Genomic DNA, 25880 nt, shown 5'->3' with positions numbered 1-25880 from the left:
AGCATCACAAGTTCATGGCCAGCTTTAGTAATTTAGCAAGACTCTGCCTCAAAATAAATAAAAAAGGGCTGGAGATGTGGCTCAGTGGTAGATCACCCCTAGTTTCAATCCCTGGTACTGAAATATATATATATATATATAGATAGATAGATAGATAGATAGATAGATAGATAGATATAGATAGATATGTATATAGAGATAGATAGATAGATAGATAGATATAGATAGATATATATAGATAGATAGATAGATATAGATATATAGATATATATAGAGAGAGATAGATATATATAGATATATATATATAGATAGATAGATAGATAGATAGATAGATAGAGCAGTTTTTTTTGATCACCCAGTAAATGGGTCAGAGCAACACATCCAAATGAAGAATACAATATCTTTCAAGTGCAGAGGTGCCCAATGGCACCATGCTGCTTTCTTGGACGTAGGGGTACCAGATGGAGCAACTGTAGAAGGGTATCTCAGCATACCCACACTGCTGGACCCCTAGATATTTTGCTGAGGTAGAAGGCTCTGAATTCCAGCTGGACTTCCTCCCCCTACCCCTCACATGCACATGGATCACCGAGTGTAGGACAGTCACCACTTCAGCGTGACGACGTCCATGTAATGGGCCAGGTGGTCCCTCGTGGAAGAGGAAGGTCATTGAGATCTCTGTGAACTAAGTTGGGACGTTGATCTAGAGAGTTGATACACTCCTGAGGCAGGACAATGAAGGTGTCTTGCTGTCCTTTCCAGATCTAAGAAAGTCCCTTGTGATGGCCATGATGGACAGGGAAGGGGAAGGAAGGCAAGTTGCAGATCAGTAGCTGTGTGCCAGAATTGGGGATTGGAGTGTGTCATTTGATGGTGTGGGATGGAGGTGAGCATGTCACATGGTGGCTTACGATGGGTGTGAGTGTGTCACATGATGGTTTGGGACCGTGGGACCAGATCATGACACTGTATCTAGATGGTGGCTGCAATAGAGTCACTGAACTTATAATAACCCACACTCATTCCCCTGAGCCTTCTGCACAGACCAAACAGATGGGGGGGATGGGATGTGGTGGGAATCACCACTCCTGCATCTTTCAAGTCCTGACGGTGACAGTGACCTCTGAAATCCCTCTGGAAATGCAGTGTGCTTTTGGTTTATGAATTTTTAAGGTAGAGGTGTCCTAGTGGCTTGAGTAAGGCACTGGGTTCAATCCTCAGCACCACATAAAAATAAATAAAAAAAGGTATTGTGTCCATCTACAATTAAAAACTTTTTTAAAAGAAGATTTCATAGAGTACAGGTCTGGTAGTAATGAATTCTCTCAGCTTTTGTTAATCTGAAGAAGTCTTTGTTTGACCACATTTTTAGAAATTTATGTATGATAATATTGACTTTTTGTATGTACAGTTTAATGAGATTTGAGACATGTATAGAATCATGTATCCACAATCAGGATACAGAAAAATTGTGCTTTCATTTTAAAGAATCCTTATTTTAAAATAATTATAGTGTGCATGTATGAACATGTAACAGTGAATCCCACTATTATGTATGATTATAATGCACCAATAAACAAATTTTAAAAAAATAAAATAATTATAGACTCACAGGAAGTTGCAGAAACTTGCATAAATATTCCTATGTACCCTTTACCTATCCTGCATAAATATAGCCAATGTCAAAACCGGATATAATCACCTCAAAAAACTGTACCAGTATAATACTGTTAAGCAGAATACAGACATTATTCAGATGTCAATAGTTTTTGTATGCATTCTTTTCTTTAATAGCCTTATAGTAAGGTTTTTGTTTTTATTTATTTATTTGTTTTGTTAAGTACTAGGAATTGAACCCAGGAACACTTAACCACTGAGCAACATCCCCAGCCCTTTTTTAATTTTTTATTTTGAGACAGGGTCTTGCTAAGTGGCTTAGGGACCTGTTAAATTGCTGAGGCTGGCTTTGAACTTTTGATCCTCCTACCTCACCTCTCATGACACTGGGATTACATGCATGATCCACCATGCCCAGCAATGGATGCATTACGATTTTTGTTGTTGTTGTTGGTTGGTTTGTTTTTGTACCAGGGTTTGGATTGAACCAAGGGGTGTTTAACCACTGAGTCATATCCCCAACCTTTTTTATGTTTCATGTTGAGACAGGGTCTCGCTAAATTGCTTAAGGCCTCAATAAATTGCCAAGGCTGGCTTTGAACTTGCAATCCTCCTGCCTCAACTTCCCAAATTGCTGTGAACACAGGTGTGCGCCACAGTGCCTGGTCAGGCTCAAATGATCCTCCTGCCTCAATCCTCTGATTGGCTAGAACTACAGGAATGTGTCATTATGCCCCACCAGTTTAAATTTTCAGAGACTGTTTCTGCACCTGTAAGATGAAGCTAATAATGGCCATGTCATAGCTCATGTGAGGTAATGGTTATAAGGGCTTTTCTTTTGGCACAGTGGCTTGTGCCTGTAATCCCAGTAACTCAGGAGGCTGAGGCAGAAGGATCACTTGTTCAAAGCCAGCCTGGGCAACTTATAGAGACCCTGACTCAAAAAAAGAGGGGCATTCTGGTGATGCAGGCCAGTGGTAGAGCACCCCTGGGTTCATTCCCCAGTTGTGCGCACGCGCACACACACACACACACACATAATTTAGAGTACTTTGTGGCATATCGAGCTTACTAAGTATCAGGTTTTTCCTTTGCTTCATTTTAATCCATTCATTCATTTAACAAATATTGAGAAGCTACATGTCTAGGAATTGTGCCTGGTGCTGGGAGTGCCCCATTGAGTGAGATTGAGTGAGATGGGGTTCTTGTTAACTACAATAAAGGCAGTCATTGCATAAGTAACTGCAAGTCCAAAGAGCACTCTGGGAGTGGCATTGCAGGGGAATATAAAAGTGCGTTCTTGGGCTGGGGGTGCAGCTCAGGGTAGAGTACTTGCCTAGCAAAGGTCAGGCCGAGGTTCAAAACAGTGCATCTCTGAGGTAGTCGTCTTTCAGCTTCACAAACAGGAACTTAGCAATTTTCCAGGTACAGGGTAGGGAATTGGCTAGGTGTGGGGCTGTGTGTGTAAAGGCTGACTTAGGAAGTGGCTCAGACAGACACAAGCAATTGGAAGAAGATGAGGAGGCTGAAGATCAGAGAGAGACAGCTTGGAGGCAGGGAGAGAGAGAGGTGGGGACCATTGACTGTGTCCTGCAGGCCATAAGGAGGATGGACTTCATCCTCAGAAAATGGACTCTAGAGAGAGTGTAGGGGCTGAAGATATAGCTGGTTGGTAAAGCACTTGCCTTGCATGCACTAGGCCGTGAGTTTAATCCCCAGCACCACCACCACCAAAAAAAAAAAATCCACTATGGGGAGTATAAGCAGGGAGTGGAGTGAATAGCGTGGTTCATTTTGGGTTCTCTGGCTGGTTATGCAGAGAACAGACTGGAGGAGGCTGGAATGGAGTCAGGGAGGCCAGTCAGGGAGCTGAGAAAAAAGGAGAGTGTGGCACGTCAGGACAGCAAGGAGCCTACACTTGGACCTAAGCACCAGTTATATTTCCTTCCAGAGAACTAGAGCAAACACCTGGTTCCAAAGAGGGCTTAGGCTGGTTCATTAGTGAGGTCTGATGCAGTTTAAGATATTACCACCAGGTGGCACAAGAACCCAAAGAGATGCTTAGAATCAGCAGAGTCCTTGGGGGAAATGAGTCCTGGGAGGCAAAGACAGCCAGAAGGGGGTCCCCTTCCTTTGCCCAGTCAGATGGCTGACTCTCGAAAGCAGGAAGGAAACTGGAAGGAATCCTGAACTGTGTGTCCGAAAATGTGAGTTCAAGTCCTTCCTCCACAGCTTCCTGTCTTAGGCGAGTTATTTTACCCCTGGAGCCCTCAACATCTGCAAGAAGGCAGCTAATTATCCTTGGCAGTGGATTTAGAGAGAGGTCCTGAGTTTAATTTCCCCTTAGACTGCATACTGACTCTATAACTTAGGTCAAGTGATGTCACCTCTCGGATAAACAGTTTGCATCTCTGTTAAATGCATTTGTGTGTGTGTGTGTGTGTGTGTGTGTGTGTGCCAGGGATTGGACCCAAGGGCACTTTTACAATTGAGCCATATCCCCAGCTCCTTTGTATTTTATTTAGAGAAAGAGTCTGCTAAGTTGCTTAGGGCCTTGCTAAGTTGCTAAGACTGGCTTTGAACTCCTGATCCCTTTGCCTCAGCCTCCTGAGCTACTGGGATTATAGGCATGCACCACCACTCCTGGCTTCAATGGGAATTTTAACCTATCCCTTGCGTGGGTGCAAATTTTAAATGAGATACTGTCTGTATGTAGTTAATGCAGGGCTGAGGGATAATAATTGTTCAATACATGTGTATTATTATAGAAATTTAACTCATATTTATTAAGTATTTCATGAATTTCTAGGCCTGGGTCTATGCTACTATCCTCTGCCAATAATTCTGTTGGGGCAGAAGAGAGGAAGAATCCTTCTTTTCTGAGCCTCAGTTTCTCCAACAGAGACACAGGGAGTAAGATGGGATTGGATACTCAGTAGGAGCCTTTCCAGCCCTGATATTCCAGGCTTTTCTTCTCCCTCCCTCCCTCCTTCCTTTTCTTTTCTTCCATTTATCCATCATTTATTCATTCCTTCAACAAATATTTATTGACAATCTACTATATTCCGGGTGCAGGAACCAAAACAGACCCACATTAAAATGGTTGGGCATCACTGGGAGCCAGTCCATTGGAAAAATGCTGGTTCAAAAAGCTTTGTTCTCCCTTCCAGCCATCAATCCTTGTGAGTTATTTTGTGTTTGGAATAGGAAAAAATCATGCCAAGAGTTTATTTCTGTGCCTCTCTGTGTGATTACGTACACACACAGGAGCGCACAGACTCATTTATATAGAACATTTGCAACCCATTGTCATGGGAACCATTCTTTTTTTCAGTGTCTCTGGGCATGAGGGCTGCCTGTGAGTAGAGGAGCTTTTATGGAACACTCCCTGCATGCACTTTTGTGTGGTGTGAGATCCTGCTGCGAGAGCTGCCTCCAGAGCCAGTGTGGGCCCTTTTGATCATTGCTGCCTGCTTCCCTTATTGATCTTGTCAGATATGAGTGAATTTGACTGAGGGAACCGAATGTCTAACTCAGTGACTAGTGGTCAAGATCCTCTGGGACATTTGCCAACTTGGTGGGACACAGAGGTCAGAGTTTGAGGGTTTTTTTTTTTTTTGTGTGTGTGTGTGTGTTTTGAAACCCCCAATTTGAGACTGTTGAAGGATTTGGGAAAGACTTGGATGAAAAGACAGAAAGCAGCCAGGGAATGTATTTTCAGAAACAACAGCTGCAGCAGCCACTTTTGAACTCAGTGGGCAGTGCCAGAGCCAGGAAGGGGCAGAGCGCCAGCCCAGAAGGTGGGGCAGGAAACCACTCTCCCCTGAGCCTCCACTCTGGGGGGGCCTGGCTCCTTTGTCAGGGCTTTGCATGTGGGATCCTCTGTAATCCTCAAATCAGCTCTGTGAGAGGGACATTGTCATTCCTATTGGGAAACTGGGATCTGGAGGGTAAAGGAGCCAGGAAGTGGTGGAACAGATTCAGACCTACTTTGAGTCTGACCTCAAAGTCCACTGTCCTGGTCCATTTTCTATTGCTGCAACTGAGTGTCACCAACTGGGTAATTTATAAGAAAAATAAATGTATTTCTTATAGTCCAAGAGCCTGGCATCGGCATCTGGTGAGGGCCTCCTGCTGCAGGAGAACATGGTGGAGTGCCTTACACAGTAAGGCAGAGCAAGCAGGCTAACTCCGGTCTCTGTTCCTCTTTTAATAAAGCCACAACTGCCATCCTAGGGGCCCCAACCTTGTGACCTCATCTAATTCTAATCACTGCAAGACAAATGATCTCCATCTATTGATCTCCACCTCTAATTACCATTATCAAGATTTCTGGAGATGAAATTTCCAGAACATTGGAGGCTTATTTAAACCATGGTACCCAGTACACTGAGCCACCTCTGCAGTCAGGTTTCTCCTCACCTCCAGGCCAGGAGTGGAGTGAGGGTCAGCCAGGAATGGTAATCCAGAGATTCTAGTCCTTGCAGACCTCAAGTCATGGTGGCAGGTCCTGTCACGGGGCAGCTATGAGGCTGACCAGACCAAGTATAGCAGGAGACTTCTTGAACACAAGAGCTGGCTTGCATTCTGGTTTCTTGAGAGCTTCCTATCTATCGGGAGCTCTGATTTATTTTGGTGCTGGGGATGGAACCCAGAGCCTCATGCAGTCTAGGCACACACTCTACCATTGACCTTTACCCCCAACAGGTGCTTTCCACTTTTCCACTTTTTCATTTATAAAGTCTTAGGAGATCAAGGCTGGTATCATCATGACTACACTACAGATAGAAGCTGAAGTTCAGATCACACGGCTAGTAAGCTGAGATGGGAACCCAAGTAACCTAGCTCCGAGGTCGGGACTCTTAACTGCTGTGCCCTTCTGGCCCATGATTTAGAGCTCTGTGCTGCTACCACAGAGCCGTGTGGCATTTCCCCTCCCCAAAGAGCTTCAGCTGTATGAGAGATAAGGAAGAGCTGAAGAGGGAGGGGGATCCCCATTTATTGACAGTCTCCTGTGTGTGTCCAGAACTGTGCTGGATCTTTCCACCTTGCAACTTCCTGGGAACATTGGAACTATCATCATGTCCTATGCACAGAGGAGAGGAATTGAGGTCCAGAGGGTGAAGCAATTCAACTAAGGTCTCGATCAGTCTGGGAGCCCCATCCTGACTGCCCTGAGCAGAGGCCAGTTGGTCTGAAGCCGGTGCCCTCCCCTGCCAGCCTCTTCGTGGACTCCTCCTCGTGTCTTCCTGACTATGTCCTCTCAGCCAAGCTAGTGCCAGTCCCTGAACATTTCAGTGATTTCCCCAGGAGCCCTTGACTGTAGTTTCATTTAAGTTATGAAAACAAAGCAAAATTAAAATCTCTTCTCTGTCTCACTCTGTCTGCACGCCTTGGGCTGCCCAGGTTGGCCGGGAGATGACTGACTTGGCACACATGTGGCATCGGTTAAAAAAAAATCAGCCAACCAAAAGGGAGGCCTTGAGGACCCACTGTGTGCTAGACAGTCCCGAGCACCTATTCCGTACAGGGTAACAGAGGCCGAGCAGAGTTAGAATGACACCAAAATCAGCTGTCACCACGTACTGACCAGTAAGCCTCTTTGCAAATTCTTGGGCTATTCCTTTTGGATCCTGGTGAGTGTTAAGGCTGGGAAAGCTAGAAACTGGACCCCAACCAGAGCACGGGCTAGGTCACCTCAGTGGGTCCCACTCTGAGTGGTCTGACCTATCAGAACCCTTGGTCCTGGTGATTGGCCAAAGAACTGACACATGTCTCAATGAGAGCCAATGAGTCTTGGATTGGGGAATGTGGTTGAAACTATTGGGAACAATGAATCCCTATTTCTGTTGGAGGTGCTGAGGCAGTAGGATGTGAGCCTGGTATTGCTGGCAGCCACCTTGTCATCATGAGGCGAGAACTGCCAAAAACAGGCCAGGAGAAAAGGAAACTGTTCTGAGAGATGGAGTGAAGGATATTGAATCCTAATGGCATTGTCTGAGCTCCTCAAGGAGCCATGCCTAAAGCTAGCTTTCCCCTGTACTTTGTAGTTATATAGGCAAAAGAGTTCTTTGTTTTTGGTTGGCCAGATTAAATTGGCTTTTCTGCCAATTTGAGCCCTGATGTTCTATGACTGAGCAATCGCTGTGACCAGAGGCTGGAGTAGCTCTCCATCTCTAGGAGTCTAACCAGGGAAACATGTTCTCCCAACCACAATCACCATGTGTTGATCAGAGAGGGCATGAATGTTGAGCAGATGCAGGAGGCCAGCAGATGAGAATCCCTTCAGAATAGCTGTGCTTCCTGGAGCAAATCACTTTCCCTCTCTGAATACTGATTTTCCCACCTGCAGTGTGGACGTGGGTGGCCATGGGATATTATGGGAATCATAACATCTGTAATATAGAATTGTCAGAATTACTAAGAAAATGCCACAAAGCACCTACCAAATGATAAATGTCTGGCACACATTAAATGCTCAATGCTTACTACAGCTGGTGTTCCCAGAGAGCTTGGGGGAGATGACCTCTGAGGACCCCAAGGAGACAGAGGTAAGCATTGGAGTTGGCAGCAAACTTCAAGTGCTTCCCCTTGAGCCGCATAAGACCAGGGGCTGCATCTCCCAGGGCAGCCTGGGGGATGGAACAGACTTGGCTTGGTGTTGGGAGGCACTGGTTCTGCTGCCAGCCCAGTGAGTGGCTTGGGTGGCCCTCTGCTCTTCACCTTGCTCCCTACCTGTGGCACTCCACACGCCTCCTGGCCATCCTCCCTGTGTCCTTCCCTCTACAGTGAAGAATTCTGAGCACTGTCAAACAAAGGGGGCCAGTGCTGCAGAGAGTTATTTGCTCAGAGCCCCTCCCCGCCCTGCGGGTCCTCATACCAGCTGCCCAGGACTCTGCACCTAGCTCTTCTCTCCCTGGTATTCCCAGGGTCACTCTGAGCTAGTTCCTGGACAAGGGTCCAGCCAACTGCTTCTACTGTTCCCTCCCAGTGTTAGGTTCTCTTTTCTCCTCAGTCCACTGTCATCCCCAGCCAGTTCAACCCTTCGTCCCCTGTGGGGAGTAGGCAAGACTTCCCAGGTCTTTCCTTGGGAGCTCACAAACTCTTAGTCATGCTTCAAAACCCAAGTCCCAATTCCTCTAGGCTGCCTTTGCTTTTCTTAACAGGTACTCATCATGCCAGCTCCACATTAGTTCCTTAACCCAAACATAGAGGATGGTGAAACACACACAATAAATGCTCAACGCTTTCACGGCACACACAGTGTTTTTCTCCCTCTGTCTCACAAATTGGGCCACAAACAAAGTTGTAGCAAATCCCTAACCATATCCCTCTCCTGTGCGCACATACACACATGCACAAGAGACACCAAAAAAACCCACAGGGATTTGCTCTCTTCTTGATTATAAAAGAGACACAAAGTCTCTTTCCACCACACCCTTGCACATACACAACATAAAGCAAATGTACAAATTACACATCATAAAAACATACAGAGAGGCATGTTTTCTGTTTTATTTTTCCTGCTTCACCCGCACCTCCACAATGTACATGTAGAGACAGTTTCTCTGCTGAATCTACCAATGCACACACCTGGAAAGCCCGTGCTCCTCTCTGCTTCCCTCCCACACCCACTCGTCCCCCCCCTCTCTCTCTCACACACACACACACACGTGCAGTAACAATCCCCAAATATAGCCGTCTGTCTTTCCTTCACACATAAACACACAGGCATGCAGAATCCACCCCTTCCCCCTTCTCTCTCTCTCTCTCTCTCTCTCTCTCTCTCTCTCTCTCTCTCTCTCTCTCTCTCTCATACACACACACACACACACACACACACACACAGCTGCAGAGCACCGGGTCATACTCCAGTGCAGGCGCCAGGCAGGAGACAAAGGTCGCCAAGACTCCCGCGCCCCGCACAGGACACCACACAGCCTCTCCCCGACTCCTCCTGCCCTCAAAGCCAGTCTCGGCGGGTCTGGACTCTGCACCGCGAAGCCCGAGGCTGGAGCCCGCGCCGGCCCCTCTGAGGTCCCCAGGCAGCCCTGGACTCGAGCTCCCTGCACGCCAAGGGTTAAGGGGCTCACGGGGGGGGGGGGGGGGGGGCGGGCGGGGGGGCAGTCTGGCCTCCGCGTGTGATTGGCTGTGCCAACCGGCCCGGGCTCCCGCGCCCCGCCATTGGCCCGGGGCGGGCCCTGCCTTCCAGGGAGTGGACACCAGAGCCTCGAGCGCCAGCGGGGAGCCAGGCGCGCGGCCCGGGCCAGCCTGCCGCGCTGTCTGAGCTGCGCAGCGCGCTAGGAGCCGGAGACAGAGTCGGAGCCGGAGCCAGAGTCGGAGCCGGAGCCGCCAGCCGGAAGCCGCGAACCGGGAGCCCGAGCCGGGCCGGAGCCGAGCACACGCGCTATGGTGAGTGAGGTTCCAGCCTGCGCACTGTTCAGGTCCAGCCTCGACGGTCTCCGCCGGCCGCCGCGGATGGCACCCGGGCCCGCCCGACTCGCGGGGCCTGGGCGCCCGCTGCAGTGCAGCCCCCGCTCGGCCCTCGGGAGCGTGGAGCTGAGGGGCGCCCGGGCAGGGCTCGGGTCGCCCGGGTCCCCACGCCCCGCTCTGGCTTCATGGCCTGAGGCCGGTCGCGTGGAGCTTGGTTCTGGGCAGCCGGCCCGGGCTGGGTGGGGAGGACTCGCGGTGGCCGGTTCGGCTTGGGGACCGTTGGTGCGGCCTGATTTGGGACATCTGGAAGTCCTTTCACCCTGCTTGGCGTGCAGACCCTTGGCAGCGCGCTTGGTCGGGTTTGAGGGTGGTGGTGATTCCGAGGCTCTGAATCCACCTGGACCTGAGTGTCCGGAAAGCTGGGGGCATTCTGGGGCTCCATTGGGAAGTGGTGTGTGGCTGCACCGTGAGCATTCGCAGGGCTAGACTGGGACACTCCGAGACTGCTGATCCCGCTGTGGCATAAGGGTTGGTGATTGTGGCCAGGCCAGGATGGAGGCTGTCAGTGACCAGGGGCACTTGGAGGCTCCACGTCCAGAGGTCTGGTCTCCCCAGCGTCTCCCAGCAAGTCTTCAGAGGAGGGGCCAGGTGCTGGCAGGGATGGGCAGAGGCACCAGAGAAAAGTGGGACCAAGGGGAGGAAGTTTCATGGGGGTCTCTGAAGCCCTCAGGGAAATCCTTTTGGTCCAGGCTGATCCAACATGGTCCTTGTCTGGAGGGAGTTGGCTCCGCCCAGAGCCAAGGCCTCTGGTCACCTCTCCAGGGCCTGGAGATTTCCTCTCCATCACCAGGAAGAGGCCACCTGCTTCTCTTTGGCCCTTTTCCAATGGACAAGTCCCTCTGATTCTGTCGCCTACCAGTCAGGTTCTGTGCCCTCTGCAGTAGGCACAAGGCATCAGGTCAGGCCCCAGAAGAGCATGTGCCAGTGATGGTGGATGCCAGTCCCAGGGATGCAGCTCTTCTATTTCTCTTGTGATGCTGCTGCCAAGACTGAGGGGCACATTGGGAACAGCTGAAGAGCCCCCAGTGACTACCCAGGACCACTCCCTGCTCTGCTCAGCTCCAAGAGACTCCTTACAAACTCCCTTTCCCTGTCAGTCACTTCTAGAATTTTCTTCCTTATGCACCAACTAGAATCTTCCTCCTGTGTACCACCACCTACCTCTTTAGAGAACTGTGGCTTTATTCTACCTGCCAAAGCACCCAGACACGGTCTTGGACTCCACCTACCTCTGATTTAAGAATCCCACAGGAATGCTCTGCTTGGTCAGTTTCACTGTTAGGGTGCATTACCCGGGGACCAGCACTTGATTCAAAGTCTTAAAATATGAGTCATAAAAGAGGGTAAGTCTGTGAGATCATGTCACCCATTGTGCCTTCAAGCCCACTCTGACCTAAGTTACATGGAAGGAAGTCTTTTTTCCTCCTTAAAAACCATCATAAAGAGGAAGAGGGAGAGGTCCCCACCTTGTCTTGGTGACACTTTCCAGAACCTCACATCTGAGAAGCCTCCCAGCCCATCAGGAAGATTCCAGATTCTGGCATCAAACAGTTCTGGGTTCGAGTTCCAGCTCCTTTACTTCCCCACAGGGACTTTGGTCAAGTTGCACCATTTTCCCTGGGTTACAACTTGGCTCATCAATGACAGGAGATGATAAGTCTTATCTTCTAGGGATGACTTGGAAATTGGTTGAGATAACCCAAGTGAGAATGTTTTGCTTGGATATAGCTTAGTTTCCTTACTTTTACAACCTTGAGCTCAGGTTGGGAAGTTCTACCTAATGTCTGACCTGTTTGAAAGTCTGGAAGAAAGATTAATGTTTATCATGATATGAGGAGAAGAAGACAGTGATATGTAGATAATATTTTGTGTGTCATTCAACAGAGATTTATTGAACACTTATTATACCAAACCTTGTGCAGGGGAAGAAAAAACTGAAATACCATGTTAAGAGAGCGTCCACCAGTCCTTCAATGTCTACCTGGTCCTCAGGCTATGTGGCATGTCCTTAGGAGAGGTAGCAGTATCACACCAGGAGAGGGCTGACTTCTGGCTGGAGAGATGAGAGAAGGCATCACTGAGCAGGTGGCATGTGAATTGGAAAATTCATCCCAGTTCAGGGACCTGGGTGACATAGGAGCTGAGTGACATGGAACTCTGAAAGCCCAGGATGGAGCTGGCCTGGCAAGTGTGTGAGGGAGCCGGGAAGAGGGGGGGAAACAGGTAGAGGGGCGCAGGGGCAGAGAGCAGGGTGCAGCAGGCTGAGTGGAGGCCCCAGGGTGGATCCTTGACACACCACCTGTGACAGGCTTCCTTGGCCCCTGTCATTTAGCTCTCCCCCAAACAGGGGTCCCTGGGCCATCATTCCTGAGGTGGGGGTGATTCAGGACTGCCACAGCGTTTGCCCCTGATCTCCTGCTCTGTGGACACTGAAGTCTAGTGCCCTTCCCCTCCAGCGTGGCCAAGGTTCCCCTGGGTCCTGATGGGGCTCCTTGGCAGACCGTGTGGGCTGCTTCCTGCTCTGCTGCCTGACTCCCCCAAGCTCCGCTCCCCACCAGGTCTCTCCCCCGTGGCAGGGAGTCAGCACTGATCTTAAAACTCAGTGGAGGGTCTGGGCTGGGGCTCCCGGGGGGAGTGCTCCCCGGGTTCCAGCTTCAGCACCACCTGAAAATAAATAAAATAAAGGCATAAAAATATAATAACATTATTAAAAAGGAAAAAAAACCCAGTGGACCCACCCCACCTCCGTGCAGGCTGGGGATGAGGTGGCTTTTTGTACCCCGTGCCTCTGGCTGTCCTCAGACCACCCAACATCAGGCACAGAGAGGTGTGTGAGGCTGCCAGGGCACAGTGCCAGGACAGGCACCCATCGCCTGGATGTTTGAGACGTGAGCCAGACAGGCAGGCTCTGGGGAAGAAGACAAGCCCAGCTTCCCCTCTGCCCGCACGGTGCCTTCCCGTTCCCAGCGGGGACCTAAGAACTGCGGGCCATCTTTATTCCCAGTGGTGGAACTGAGGACAGGTCCAGGACCCAAGTTTGAATCCTGTTGAACTACCAACTTGCTGTGTGACCTTGGGTCAGCCACCCTCCCTGTCTGTGCACCTTCCCTACCAAGGGGGGCAGATTGCTCCGTTTCTTGGGGTACCATTGTGAGGACACAATGGGTGCGGACACCATTAAAAACACGAGGGGCAAGGTTATCGTTTGCAGGTAGGAGGACGGCTGCATGCCAGGCCACAGTCGCGCCTCAGCCACTTGGATGGCCAGCACCTGTCTGGTAACCGGGTTACTCATGTTTCCTTGCATTGCTAGGTTTGGGGTAAGTAAGGATGTTGTCGCTTTGTGTCGAGGGGTGAGCCCTCGTTTCCTGCCAGCAGCCGAGGGCTCACCCCTGGCAGACGAGGAGCAGGGCTCCGGTGCAAAGCCCTGGGGTCGGCGGCAGTGCCCTGGCCTGAGCTGAGATCGTGGCTTAGCTGAAGTCCACGCTCTGGGGTTTATAGGGAGGGGGACCTTCAGCAAATGGTGACGACCTTTTGTGCCTCTGCTCAGTGTCTTTTCAGCTGGCAAGGCCAGTGCCCGGGCCACGGCCAAGGAGCTTTGTTCCTATATATACTCAACAAGTGCCTGGCTCAAATGGCGCTGGGGCCGGGGTCAGCATGGAGGGCAGCAGGGTCTCTCTGCCACAGCTGGGGACAGGCTGATGTGGGCAGGAAATGACCAGTGTAGTTACAGTTGCCAAGGAGACATGCGGAGCCAGGGGAGCAGAGAGGGTACCTGAAGGCAGGAATGGTAGGGGGCAGTTAGGAGGCCACGAGAGGGGCCTGGGGGGACACCGGTGGTCGGTCGCCGGGCACTGCCCTGCACCCCCAGGCCACTCCATCACGCTGCCTAGAGGGTCACGAAGACGAGGAGCTGAGGGCCCCTGCAGCCCCTTCCCCTGTGGGCCCCGGCCTCCCCCCCCCTCAACCTTCCCTCCACCAGGACAACACCAAGCGCCATCCAGGGTGTGATGCAGGCCTCCCGCCAGGGTGCGCGCATCAGGGAAGCCATCCCGGGGAGGTGGCGGCTGGCGGCAGTGCCCCTAGGTGCTTCACTCATCCACAGATAAGAATGGGGGGCTGTCCATCCTTCCAGAGCCATGTCAGCAGGCAGTGAGGAGTGGCACCAGTCTCCGCCTGGGCTGCCACCCTGTCTCGGGGCCCTGCAGGTCAGGGTGGCTGGGGTGTCTGCAGGCCTGTCCTGGCCCCTGACAAGCTTAGGAATGGCTCCCCCCCCAGGGCTTGGGGGGATAATATACAGAGGAGCAGATTTCTGGAGAAAATTCAGGGAATCAGCTGAGGGAGGGGCTGCCATCAGGGCCCAAGAGGGAGCTAAGCCCAGAATGCTTCTGCTAAAGGGGGATTGAGAGCCATGGGATGTGTATGGGGGAAGACTGAGGCGTGAAATGAGCACCTACTACACGCCTGCCTGGCACCTGAATGTGCCCTTTGCTGGGCGTGGTGGTGCACTCTATCATCCTGGTGACTTGGGAAGCTGAAGTAGGAGGATCGCAAGTTTGAGGCCAGCTTCTGCAACTAAGCAAGGAACTGTCTCAAAATAAAAACTGAAAAGGGCTGGGATGAGGATCAGCAGTAGAGGGGCCCTGGGTTGGATTCTCAATCCCTCAAAACAAACAAACAAACAAACAAATGTAATCTCCCTGATCTTTGCACCACCCCCAGGCAGCAGCCACTTTTTGAGTTGTGGAAGCCAAAGGCGAGGCTCAGGAGCCTCTCAGGAGCCAGGGGCTGGTGTGAGGCAGCGCCTGCCACCCCATTCTTCAGAGCCGTGGCCTCACCCCAGGGTGCCACTAGATTTAGTGAAACTCCACTTTCCTGGGAAAGCCCCCCACCCCACCAGGGGTGAAGCTCTCAGAAGCTAACGGGGTGGACAGGGTGGACGCTGGCCATGCTGAGCTGCTGATTATTTATCTTTGACCTTTGTGCTTGTGACAGGTAGAAAGCCCTTTCGTCCCCATTCACTAAGTGTCTTGGAACCCACTGGCAGGGCCAGGACTCAAACCCAGGCCTGTGACCCCCATCTCCCAGACTCCAGGCCCCCCCAGCTGTGGATGTCCCGGGCTTTCTGACCCCATGCCCCTGGCCCACAAGCCTCCTCTCCCCACAGACTCCTTCCCTCCTTGTCTGGGAGAAAGGAGGCGGCAGCCAGGAGGAGTCCAGTTACCGTGTAAACACAGTCATATCAATATTTACCTCTGGCTGGAACCCCAGCCTCCCACCTCCCTGCTGCCTCCCACGCCCAGCCAGGTGCACGTGGCCTGCTCCTGGCTCAGGTCTGGCCACTGAGAGTGAGGCCAAGGGTGGGGACCTGCCTTCCAGCCCAAGATGGGCCACTCACCTTTGATGTGACCCTGAACCAAGCACTCTCCCTTCCCGGGCCTCAGTCTTCCCATCTGTAAAATGACACGGCTGGGACGGACCAACGCAAGGGCTGTTTTCAGCAGTGACATGTAGGGGGACAAGCCCAGTGCTGTGGCCCAGACTCGAAGCTACGCAGACTGGAGTTGGCCTCGGACCCTGCTGCTTCCTCGCGCTGAGGCTGCGCGCACATGCTTGACCCCTGGAGCCTCGGTTTTCTCATCTGTAAGTGGGATCCCGATGGCACCTGCTTTGGAGGCTGTCGGCTACTTGCCGTACCCAGCAGAGCTCTTGGCACAGGAGAGGAGAGGGACAAATGGTCGTGGTGGTAGTTGTTATTCCAAATAAACATTTTATGACTCTCTGAATCCAGACGCTGGGTTGCGTCACTTGGGAATCAGAGCCAAGGGTGGGGACTCTAACCTCAAGCCCTCCTGCCTCTCTGGGGCCACAGGCTGGGCTAGGTGATCCCAGGGGTGGAGAAAGACCCCTAGTCAGCACCGCCCCTGTCCCCAGCTGCCCTGTGTTTGGAGTTCCTTCTTATCGGACTGAGGTCCAGGGCTGAAATGACCTCAGAGATGTGCCCTTAGAGGAGCGAGGGAGGGTGGAGGGAGCGGGAAGGGGAGGAAGGATGCATTTCCTAAGCTGCTATTTTGCGCAAGCTCCTGTTCAGGCCTGGAGCGGAGGGTAGCTGTGGGGAGGGACTGGCAGCCCAGAGTGTGGACAGGGCAGGATGGGGACAGGGGACTGCCGAGGTAGTAGGAGTGGGCCTTGGAGGTCTTTTGCAATGGGCCCAAATTCAAACCTGGCTGCGCCACTTTTTGCTGTGTCACTTGGGACAACGTGTCCCCTCTCTGAGTGGTTGCCGCCTGTTTTGATGGGAGGGTTTCATCTGAAGTGCTTCAGAAGAGCCGGGCTCTGGCTGGCACACGGGGGCTCCATGGCAGTCTGCTGCTGTGGCTGGCGGCCCGCACCTTCCCCAGGGCGGAGTGGTGCGTTCTGCCGGAGAGAGAGGGTACGTCGCAGGCAGCTTGACTGTCCCAAGGGCACACCTGCACACCACTGGACCAAAGTGCAGATCATGTCCCCAATCCCCACGTGGCCCTTTGCCAGTCCCCTGCCCTTGCTTTCCCCTTGGCTGGCCTGGTTTGAAGCGCTGTCTGCCTGGTCCATGCAGCGCACCGTTTGTGCCTGGTTTCCTTCGGCGGCAGGTGGCACCGTTTCTGAGGCCCATCCCGGGGGCGTGGGCTCCGGCCTCTGGTCTCTTTAGGCTGAGTGTGTTGGGGGATGGACGTGGCAGTGTCCATGGATGACATTGGGTTGGCCCAGTCTGGTGCTGCTGTGGCCTTCTCGGGGGTCTCCGCAGACCTGTAACCCCCGTCTCCTGGCACATAGCCAGGAGCAGAAACTGGCCGTTGTGCGGGTGGCCTGAGTCTGACCCTCCCAGGAGCTGCCCAGGATCCCAAGGGGCCATCCATTCTCAGAGCAGATGGGTCTCCTCTACTCCTCAGCTAAGTGGGTGCTTGGAGGCAGGCGGGACTCTGAGGGCCTTCCCTGCCCCAGGGCCTCAACCCCACTCCAGCCTTCCTGTCCCCAGTGCCTGGCAGCTCCCAGCTGCATTCTGTCCCATGCTGAGCCTCTGCATCACCTGGCGCTCTCAGGGGTCCTGGCGCTAGAGTCCCTAGCCATGGGGCCTGCCACTGTTAGGCTCTGTGGCCTTGGGCTGTCCTTCTCCCTCCCCATCCTTGGTCTCCTCCCACCAGGAGGCTGAGGAGTCCCTGGTGTCTGGTGGCCTCCCTCCCTTGGTGCCAATGGCTCCTGCTGACTGCGTTCTTCCGCCGCAGGCTGGAGCAGGTGGCAGGTCCTTAGGAAGTGTGAGCGGTGGACCTGCGGCCTCCTGGGACGCAGCCTGGTGAATGGCTGCCTCCTCACTGTGCTGCTGCTAGGCCTGCGGAGCCCGGGAGGTGAGGGTGAAGCCAGCCAGTCTCTTCAGGAGGACCGCTGGGACAGTGGGGCGGGGCTCACGTCCTGGTACCCTCCCTGAGAGCGTCATTGTGGGCGAGTGTCCTGTGGGCAAGAGCCCCCGGATGTGGACACTGCCTTGTGAGGCTCTCTGGAGACCGCCTGGGCACCAGGCCACCTTGGGTTCGAATCCTGCCACCCTCTTGGCCGGGCCCGAGCAGTCCTCTCCACTTCTCTGAGCGACAGCATCACCTTCTGCCAGGCTGTGGGGACCCAACGAGGCCACGACTCATTGCTGAGACCAGCGAGTGGGCAGCCAGGTCCCTGCCCCTGGGGAGCTCCATTCCAGGGGAGGAAGCAGGAGGCTAAACGGGAACATCGGCCAGCCAGAAAGAGCACGTCGGAGAGGACAGGACGGTGCCTAGCGAGTGGCAGTGAGGGATGGAGCTGCTCCAGGCGGTGCCAGGGCAGGAGCCAGCACCTAAGCTGAGAGCCAAGGTCGTGGGACTTCCCAGCAGGAAAAACAGCAAGTGCAGAAGGACGGACCGGGAGCCTGGGTGTTATGGGCAGTGGGAAGGCCCACGCAACCGGGCAGAAGCAGTGAGGGGCAGGGAGTGGGAAGAGGTGGGCATGGCGGGGGGCCATCAGGGAGGGCCTTCCTTGGAATTGGGGGCGGTGGCATTTTGTTCTGAGTGATGGGAAATCACTGGAGGGCGCCAGGGAGATGACTCAGTATGGACTGTTCAGAGGCCCTGGCTGCCGTGTGGAGCGTGGACTTCAGGGGGCAGCAGTGAGGCGGGGAGGCTGGTGGAGTGAGGGGTGAGCCTGACCTCCGCTGTGCACCTGTCCCCAGGGCCAGGAGGCTCCAGCATCTGGAATTTTAGCTACTTCAGGGACAGGAGTGAGGGGACAGGGCCTCCCAGATGCCTCCAGACATTCCCAGCAACAGGGCAGAGTGGGCAGAAGTTCCCTCCAGAGCCACAGACCTGTCCCCAGACCTCCCCTTGAACTCAGCCTCAGGACTCTTCTAGAGTGACCTCCATCCCACTCTCTCAGCCCCCAGAGACCCGGAGGGCACAGAGCCTGATCCTGCCTCCTCTGCTCCTGTGCACCCTGCCTGCTGGGAAGTGGGGAGAGGAAGTCCTGACTGCATGGGGTGGCTGTCCCCTCTGCCCTCTGGGCTGCTACTCCCATGACCAGGGGCAAGGCAATCCTGTGGTTTTGTGGTTCCTGGTGTCCTGGGCTGGTTTGGGCAAAAAACAGTACTTCGTCTTTCCTTGCCCCTGAGTGTCCGGGGTGGTGACTTGGTGTCCTGCTGGAGAGCAGTGGGCAGGGGAGGGTGGCAGGGGCCACAAGGGCTCACAGGCCTGAGTGGAAATGAGCTTTGGTATCACCCACACTAACTTACTCCTGGAGAGGCTGAGACTCAAAAGGGGAAAGGGACTCTGTCTGAGGCCACATGGCAGGTTAGATGCAGCCAGACAGTGCCACTTAGTCCCAGCTGGCTGAAGCAGGTGTCCATCTCTGACCCTCAGTTTCCTCCTCTGTGGCCAAGATGAAGCTAAAGCCCTCCTCAGGGTGGCGCTGTGAGGAGTGGCGGGTGGCTTCTTCTTTGTGATCAAGTGGTAAAGATCAGGGACCATGGGGCCAACTTGAACTTCAGCTTGTGTGGAGTTGAGAAGCTTGTGGGCTGGTGTGTGCAGCAGGTGCTCAGTGAATGGGAGCTGAGAATACCAGGGAGGGTCTGTCACCTGAAGCCTGGGAAGAGCTGGGAGGGTGGCTGCCTGCTCGCTCTCCAGTCCCGAGGAGCGCAGGGAGGGCGGGAGGGAGTGAGATCTCCGTCCCCGGCCCATCTGCAGTAGTTTGTTCTGTTTGCTTCCCCGTTATAGGGGGCAGGCCCTTTGCCCAGGCTCTTGACTGCCTCCGTCACCCAGAACATGCACACACGCTCATGTGAGCTGGAGCTGTACCCTCAGCGTGGGGCAGACAGGCAAAACTGTCACCCCAGGTAAAGACCGGGTGGCTCTTCTCTTTCTGCATTGGTCCCTCCTTCTTGTCCCCAGTACCCGTTTGTGATCAAGTGGTAAAGATCAGGGACCATGGGGCCAACTTGAACTTCAGCCCTAGATCCCCACTTATCAGCGGGCAGGTGAGTCTCCCTCTGAGCCTGCGGTTTCCCATCTGTGAAGTGGGGTTGATGGCTTCCCTTGGTGATTGCAAATGTTAAATGAGAAAATACACCCAGACAGGCCTGGTGCGCGTGGACTCAAAAAAGTGGGCAGCACTAATGACAGATTGGATCCTAAACTCCCTAGGCCCATTCTTCTTTCCATAGCTGCTCTCCCAAGCTTTCTGGGTCACCTCCTGGACCCTCGTGCATTTCTGCACCGCCCCAGCCTGTCTCCTCCCAGCTCTTTTGCATTCTCTGTGCTCTGGCAGATGAGGAGCTGGAGCTCTGGCCCAGAAGCCCCCGTCTGAACTCCCAGATCCCGGGTACCTGAGCAGCCGTCGGCAAATTGCTTAAGCCTTGGCGGCAATTTGCTTCATGAACAAAATAGGATCAAATTCAGAGTTGTTTAAATAAGTGATCGAAATCTTGTAAGGTGCTAGGATGGGTGCCTGCCCTACAGCAAGTGCCTAATAAATGTTAAGTGATTTGACACTAGGCAGTTTTCCACTGGACAGAGCCCCTTGCCTTTTCACTCTGATCCCCAGCACCTGGGAAGGGTGGTATCGGCTCACTAGGGATCTGCACTTTGGGCAGTGGAGAATCCATTCCAAGAAGACTATGTTTGAGACTTTGGTCAAGGTCACACTGTGAACTTATCTAGTGGGTGGATTGACAGGCTTTTCCCACAACCCTGCACCACTGTGTGCTGGGGACAGGCAGGGGAGGGTGCTGCCCTTACTGAGCTCATATTCTGTGGAGGGATGTAGGGCAGAATGGCCCTGACACCGTTAGAAATGACCAGCCCGGAGTGGGTCAGGTTGCTTCAGATTGGTCGTCCTAGGACCAGTGACACTTGATTCCTAGATGACACCAACTCTGACTACACTGGGTTTTCCTGCCTCTAGTGTTTATTGGTCTTGGCAGTAATAGAATGGTGTCTGTTCAGTGTTTGCCAAGTACAGAGATAAATATTCTGTAATAAAGTCACTTAATCTTCCCATCAGTCCTACAAGGTGTTTTTTATTATCCTTCCTTTCTTGGTGGGAAACTGAGGGACAGAGCAATTGGTAGAACCTTCTGTCTGTTGGCAGCAGACCCAGACAGGTCCTTAACCCCATGCTCCCACGCCTTCTCTGCAACTGAGCTTTCCATCGTCCCTGATGACAGCCTCACAGGGACTCTAGAGAGCACTTCACCTGGAGAGATTCCACAGGGTCTTTCTGAGGCCTCCATCTTGGCTCTGTGGTGAGCTGACATAGAACTCAGGAAAGGGAGTCTGACATTCAAACACTGGAAGATAGAGAGAGGGTGCAAAGCGCCTAGCTGGGGGAAGGGGAGCTCAGAAGGGGAACGGCTGGGATTCCAGTTGAACCAATACCAGGCACGGGGGTGCCTGGGTCCCCCAGGAAGGCCCAGCCTGTGGGAGAGGTGAACAAGTCAGGGGGGGCATTGCCAAATGGTATTTGGTAAGCAGTGGACAGGAGCCCTCATGAGGCCCGGTGAGACTGGACAACTAACTGGCGCAGGGAGTCCACGAGTTGGGTCTTGAAGGATGAATAGGGGTTTACCATTCAGGGCAGTTTATCCCAGGGGACTCTGGTCTGTGTTCCCACTCACAGCGGGTGCTCCGCTCCGCTGCCCTGCAATGTCTGGTCTTGGGAAATGTGACTTCTGTGTCACTCAGTGGGAGCCAAAAGCAGTCCCTGTTCTGTGCCTCATGAATTCCACTCCCAGCGCCATCTGGCTCACAGGTGTGAGGCACTGGGTTTGATCCTCAGCACAACCTGAAAATAAAAAAATAAACATAAAAAAACATTTTTTAAAAGTTAAAAAAAATACCCAAGACTGAGGTGTCCCGAGCACACAGGGCCCTCACCCCTGGTGTGCCTGTGGCAGGGAGACCCCGGAGCGTTGAGAAATCACTGGTGGCATAGCAAAAGCCTATTTTCTGTGAGTACCAATTATTTAGACAAGAATTTGAACAAGATATGAATCTCTTGAAAGAAAGATTTAGAAAAGTGGTAATTTTTAGCTTATCGACATAATAAATGTTCATATTATGGGGTACCATGTAAAGTTTCAGTCTATTCAACACTGTATCATATTACCATCAGGACAGATTTTGAAGCATATTGACCTTATGTCATGGCTTGGATCTATATTGTCCCCTAAGACTAATGTGTTGAAGGCTTGGTTCCTAATGCAGCAATGACCAGAGGTAGGCATACAGCAATCTGTATACTGGGTAAAGTTGGGAGTTCATAACCCACTTGAATCAAACTGTGAAAGATGATGTATTAAGAACTGTGTAATGTTTTGAACGACCAACAATAAAAAAAAAGATGCCCACTCTTCTCATTCCTATTCAACACTAAAAAGAAAAAGCAATAAAGACACACAGATTGGAAAGAAGGTAATGAAACTGTTCTTCACAGATGACATGATTTTCCCTGAGGAATGAACAACAATACTCATTGGTAGAGCACCTCTGATTCAATCTCCAGAACTGGAAAAACAACACTAAGAACTCCTGCTCTTCGGAAGATGCTATGAAGAAAATGAAACAAAAACCACAGATAGCCAAAAAAAAAAAAAAAAGAAAAAGATTTGCAAAACATAGATTTGAATTTAGTATAGAGAACTCTTAAAATTCAATTAAGATTTTTTTAATATATGCAAAGATTGGAGCAACAACCTTACCAAATATGGCCAATACAACATGAAAATATGCTCAACATCATTATTCATTAGGAAAATACAAACTAGAGCCTTAATGAGATACCACTACTCATTTATTAAGCAGGCTACAATTTAAAACAAAATAACAAATGGCAGTGTGAAATGTTGATGAGGATGTGGAGCAACTGGAATTCCCACACATTGTTGGTAGAAATTGGAAATGGTACAGTTGTTTTGGAAGACAAATTTGGCAATTTCCTACAAAGTTCCACACACATTTTACTTTATGACTCAGCAATGCTACCTCTAAGAATTTACCCAACAGAAATGAAAACTTATGTCTGAGCAGAGGAGGAAGGACAATGGCCTATGGCCTGACCTATGGAGTCACAGGTGGAGGAGGACCAGATACGGCAGTGGTGGGGTGGTGACTAAAAGGATCGGAGGTGATGCCTGTGCATCAATGTTTGCAGCAGCTTTATTTATAACTGCCCAAAACAGCTGGGCACCATGGCCCACACCTGTAATCTCAGCAGTTTGGGAGGCTGAGCCAGGAGGATTGCAAACTCAAAGCCAGCCTCAGCAACTTAATGAGAACCTAAGCAACTTAGTGGGAATCTGTCTCAAAATTTAAAAATAAATTTTCATAAAGAAAGAAAAAAAGAGTGCTCAGGGGGTTGCTGGCAATGTGGCTCAGTGGTTGAGCACCCCTGGGTTCAATCCTTGGTACAAAAAAACCAAACCAACCAACCAAACAAACAAAAAGTACTGGCAAAAACTAGATACAATGTAAAAACAAAATCCTTCAATTGGTGAATGTATAAATAATCCATAGGGAATCCATACAATACTACACAGCAATAAAAGGAAATAAACAATATGAACAACAACATGGATGAATCTCAAATGCATTGAACTAAATGAATGAAGCCAGATGAAAATGGCAACGACCCCATTTATACGGGATCCTGGACAAAGAAAAAACAGAAGGGCACAGGGAGGAAATTGACAACAAAAGATCATGAAAGGATTTTATGGGGTAATCAAACTCTAAGCTTGATCATGCTGGAGAATGCAGGAGGATCCTTTGTCAAGATCCCTAACTCTAAAGCAAAAGGGTGAATTGTACTGTTTGTGAATTATTCCTCAATAAATGACTTAAAAAAATAAAAAGTGATTGGATCATGAGGACTTTGACCTCCTCATTGATGGATTCATAATTTGATGGCATTTTCTGGGAAGTGGTGGACACCTTAGGAGGTGAGGCCTTGTCAGAGGAAGTGGGTCACTAGGTGTGTCCTTAAAGAGTATACCCTGTCCCTCTCTTACTCTTGTTTTATTTGCTTCCCCATGACTGTAAGACAAGCAGTTATGAACTATCACATTCTCTCTGTTATGACATTCAGTCTTGCCTCCCGTCAAAGAGGTGGGACCAAGTGACCAGGGACTGAAATGTCTGAAACCATGACCCAAAAGGAATCATTAGTTGTTTTTCTCAGTCATGTTGTCACAGTGATGAAAACCTCCCCAGCACAGCTGAATTTTAAATAAAAGAAATCAAATAAAAGATGTCTGAGTTCCCCAAATATTAAAGCAGGTTTTCTGTTCAGTAGCAGATAACATTTAACTTATAAATCATTGTTGGATATTCCTGTTTCAGGTGCTAATTAAATTTGAATCCCAATATAAATTCATAATATAATAAAAGGTAGTTAGAAAAAGTAAAATGAATCTTAACATGATGCTAATATTTTGAAGCATTGGAAACTTCAGCTAATAAATTATCTTCCAAAAGCATAATTATAACACTTTTGCTGCAAACAGAAGCTTGATGTATATAAAATAAATCTGACTTGGTATCCTGACTATGATGCCAGTGGATCAAGAGCTTAAATACCTTAACACTGATGATGAAGATAATAACTGGTTGGTTGTTTGTCTTTAAAAAAAGAAAGGGTCCTGAGTATGGCCAGTTACCCTTCCAACTATGAACTGGCATCCTTTCCTTGTTGTGAAGGAAGAACAAACAATTGGTTCTCTTAAGTTGGTTCTCTTTGGCATTTGGGACTGGTAATGTCAATGTAAGTATATTTTCAGATTTAATTTGCCCCAACCACATGTTATTAGAGTGGTAAATAGTGGTGGTTAGTAAATTAACTTCTTTCAGTATAGATAAACACAATCTGATTTCAGTTAACGCCTTTCCAATGGAAAAATCTGTTTAAAAGTCATGGTATTTCCTCCATGCTGTGCCATAAAAGGAGAAAGTATTGGCTTTCTTTGATGGCTTCAGTTCCAGTCCTGCTTCATTTGGGACAAATAGAGATCATTCCCTAGTTCTTTATCCATTAAGTGAGAGGAATCAAAATGTTCTGTCTGATTTCATGTCTTCAGAGTGAACTTATCACTGGATGCTCACATAGCAGAAGCTAAACAGTTCCAGTTAATTTGATCTGTCTTTCAGGCTGGCCACCTGCCCTGTTACACAGTTCTCCTCTCATTGACCATTTAAAATTTATCTTGATCTTGAACCCAGTCTGGTCACTGGCTCCCCTGATTTAATCTATGCACTGTGTCTTTGCTTTCTCCCTGAGTCCTTGCTCCAGTAACTACTTGTATCAATAAGACCACTTACCTATCAATGACAAAATTATTTCAAATTGTTCTAATGAAAAAAAATCAGGGAATATTGGTCAATAAGATTTTAAATTTCAAAAGCAATGTTCACTGCAGGACTACTGAGATCTAGCAGCTCAACAATGTCAGTAAGTCTCCTATTGTCTTCTCTTCCTCATTTTCATCTGTGTCATATTAACAATATAAACCCTGGGCTTCCTAAGTTGTAGAGGAGATGGCCACTGTCAGCTCCAGCTGTGTAAACTACTAGCTTACTAGCTCCTTATAGTTCCAACAAAGTTGTAGGCTAGAGGATCATTGGTTCTTATTGGCTTAGTTAAATCACACGATGCTACTTAAAACACATAGATCATTACTGTGGTATATCAGATACAATTAGGTTGTTCTAACCATAAAAGGCAAACTGGATTCTAGATAATCATAAACATCTACCTACCATCCACCACATGCCTTGTAGGAGAGAGTGTCCTACTCAGCATAGACACTAGATGTGCTCAGTGTTCCTGGGTGTCAATATTTTCAGCTTGAAGAACAAGGAAAAGTGTATATACTAATGTATGTAGAGACACAGATCTATAAACTTTTTTATGTAACTGTATCTAAATTAAGCTAAATGTGAGTTCATATCGTTTTCTTCTACTCTAATTAATTAATTCATGGGACATTACAGTGACTTCCTTTTGCTTACCTGGCACTGAAAAATGTAACCCCAAATCCACCATCCATATACTTATTTGTTGAATTTCAGCTTTTATATATGATAACATCACAGTCATTAATACATGCACTATATTGGACTGCAGTGCTTATATACAGTTCCTCTTTTCTTTGGTCTTATAGACTTTATTCATTTCCACAGTTACATAGGATAGCACATTTCCCTCACATCAATGAGTTGTTTCAT

General features: G+C 50.3%; 1 long non-coding RNA gene across 2 annotated transcripts in view; it reads left to right on the top strand.

Moving 5' to 3' along the window:
* The first annotated feature begins 9756 nt into the window (after nt 1–9756).
* The window catches only part of LOC144373095 (uncharacterized), a 58937-nt gene continuing 42813 nt past the window's right edge, over nt 9757–25880 (top strand). Inside the window, exon 1 of one of the 2 annotated variants that reach the window (XR_013432880.1) lies at nt 9757–10029. This is a non-coding gene — a long non-coding RNA (uncharacterized LOC144373095). The remainder of the gene's footprint in view (nt 10030–25880) is intronic. The other variant, XR_013432879.1, reaches the window with a different exon arrangement.

This window comes from Ictidomys tridecemlineatus, unplaced genomic scaffold (genome assembly GCF_052094955.1).
Source record: "Ictidomys tridecemlineatus isolate mIctTri1 unplaced genomic scaffold, mIctTri1.hap1 Scaffold_231, whole genome shotgun sequence".
In the NCBI taxonomy this organism is placed as follows: Eukaryota; Metazoa; Chordata; class Mammalia; order Rodentia; family Sciuridae; genus Ictidomys; species Ictidomys tridecemlineatus.
Note: the sequence above shows the minus strand (reverse complement) of the source record. Positions and strands in the feature narration are given on the sequence as shown.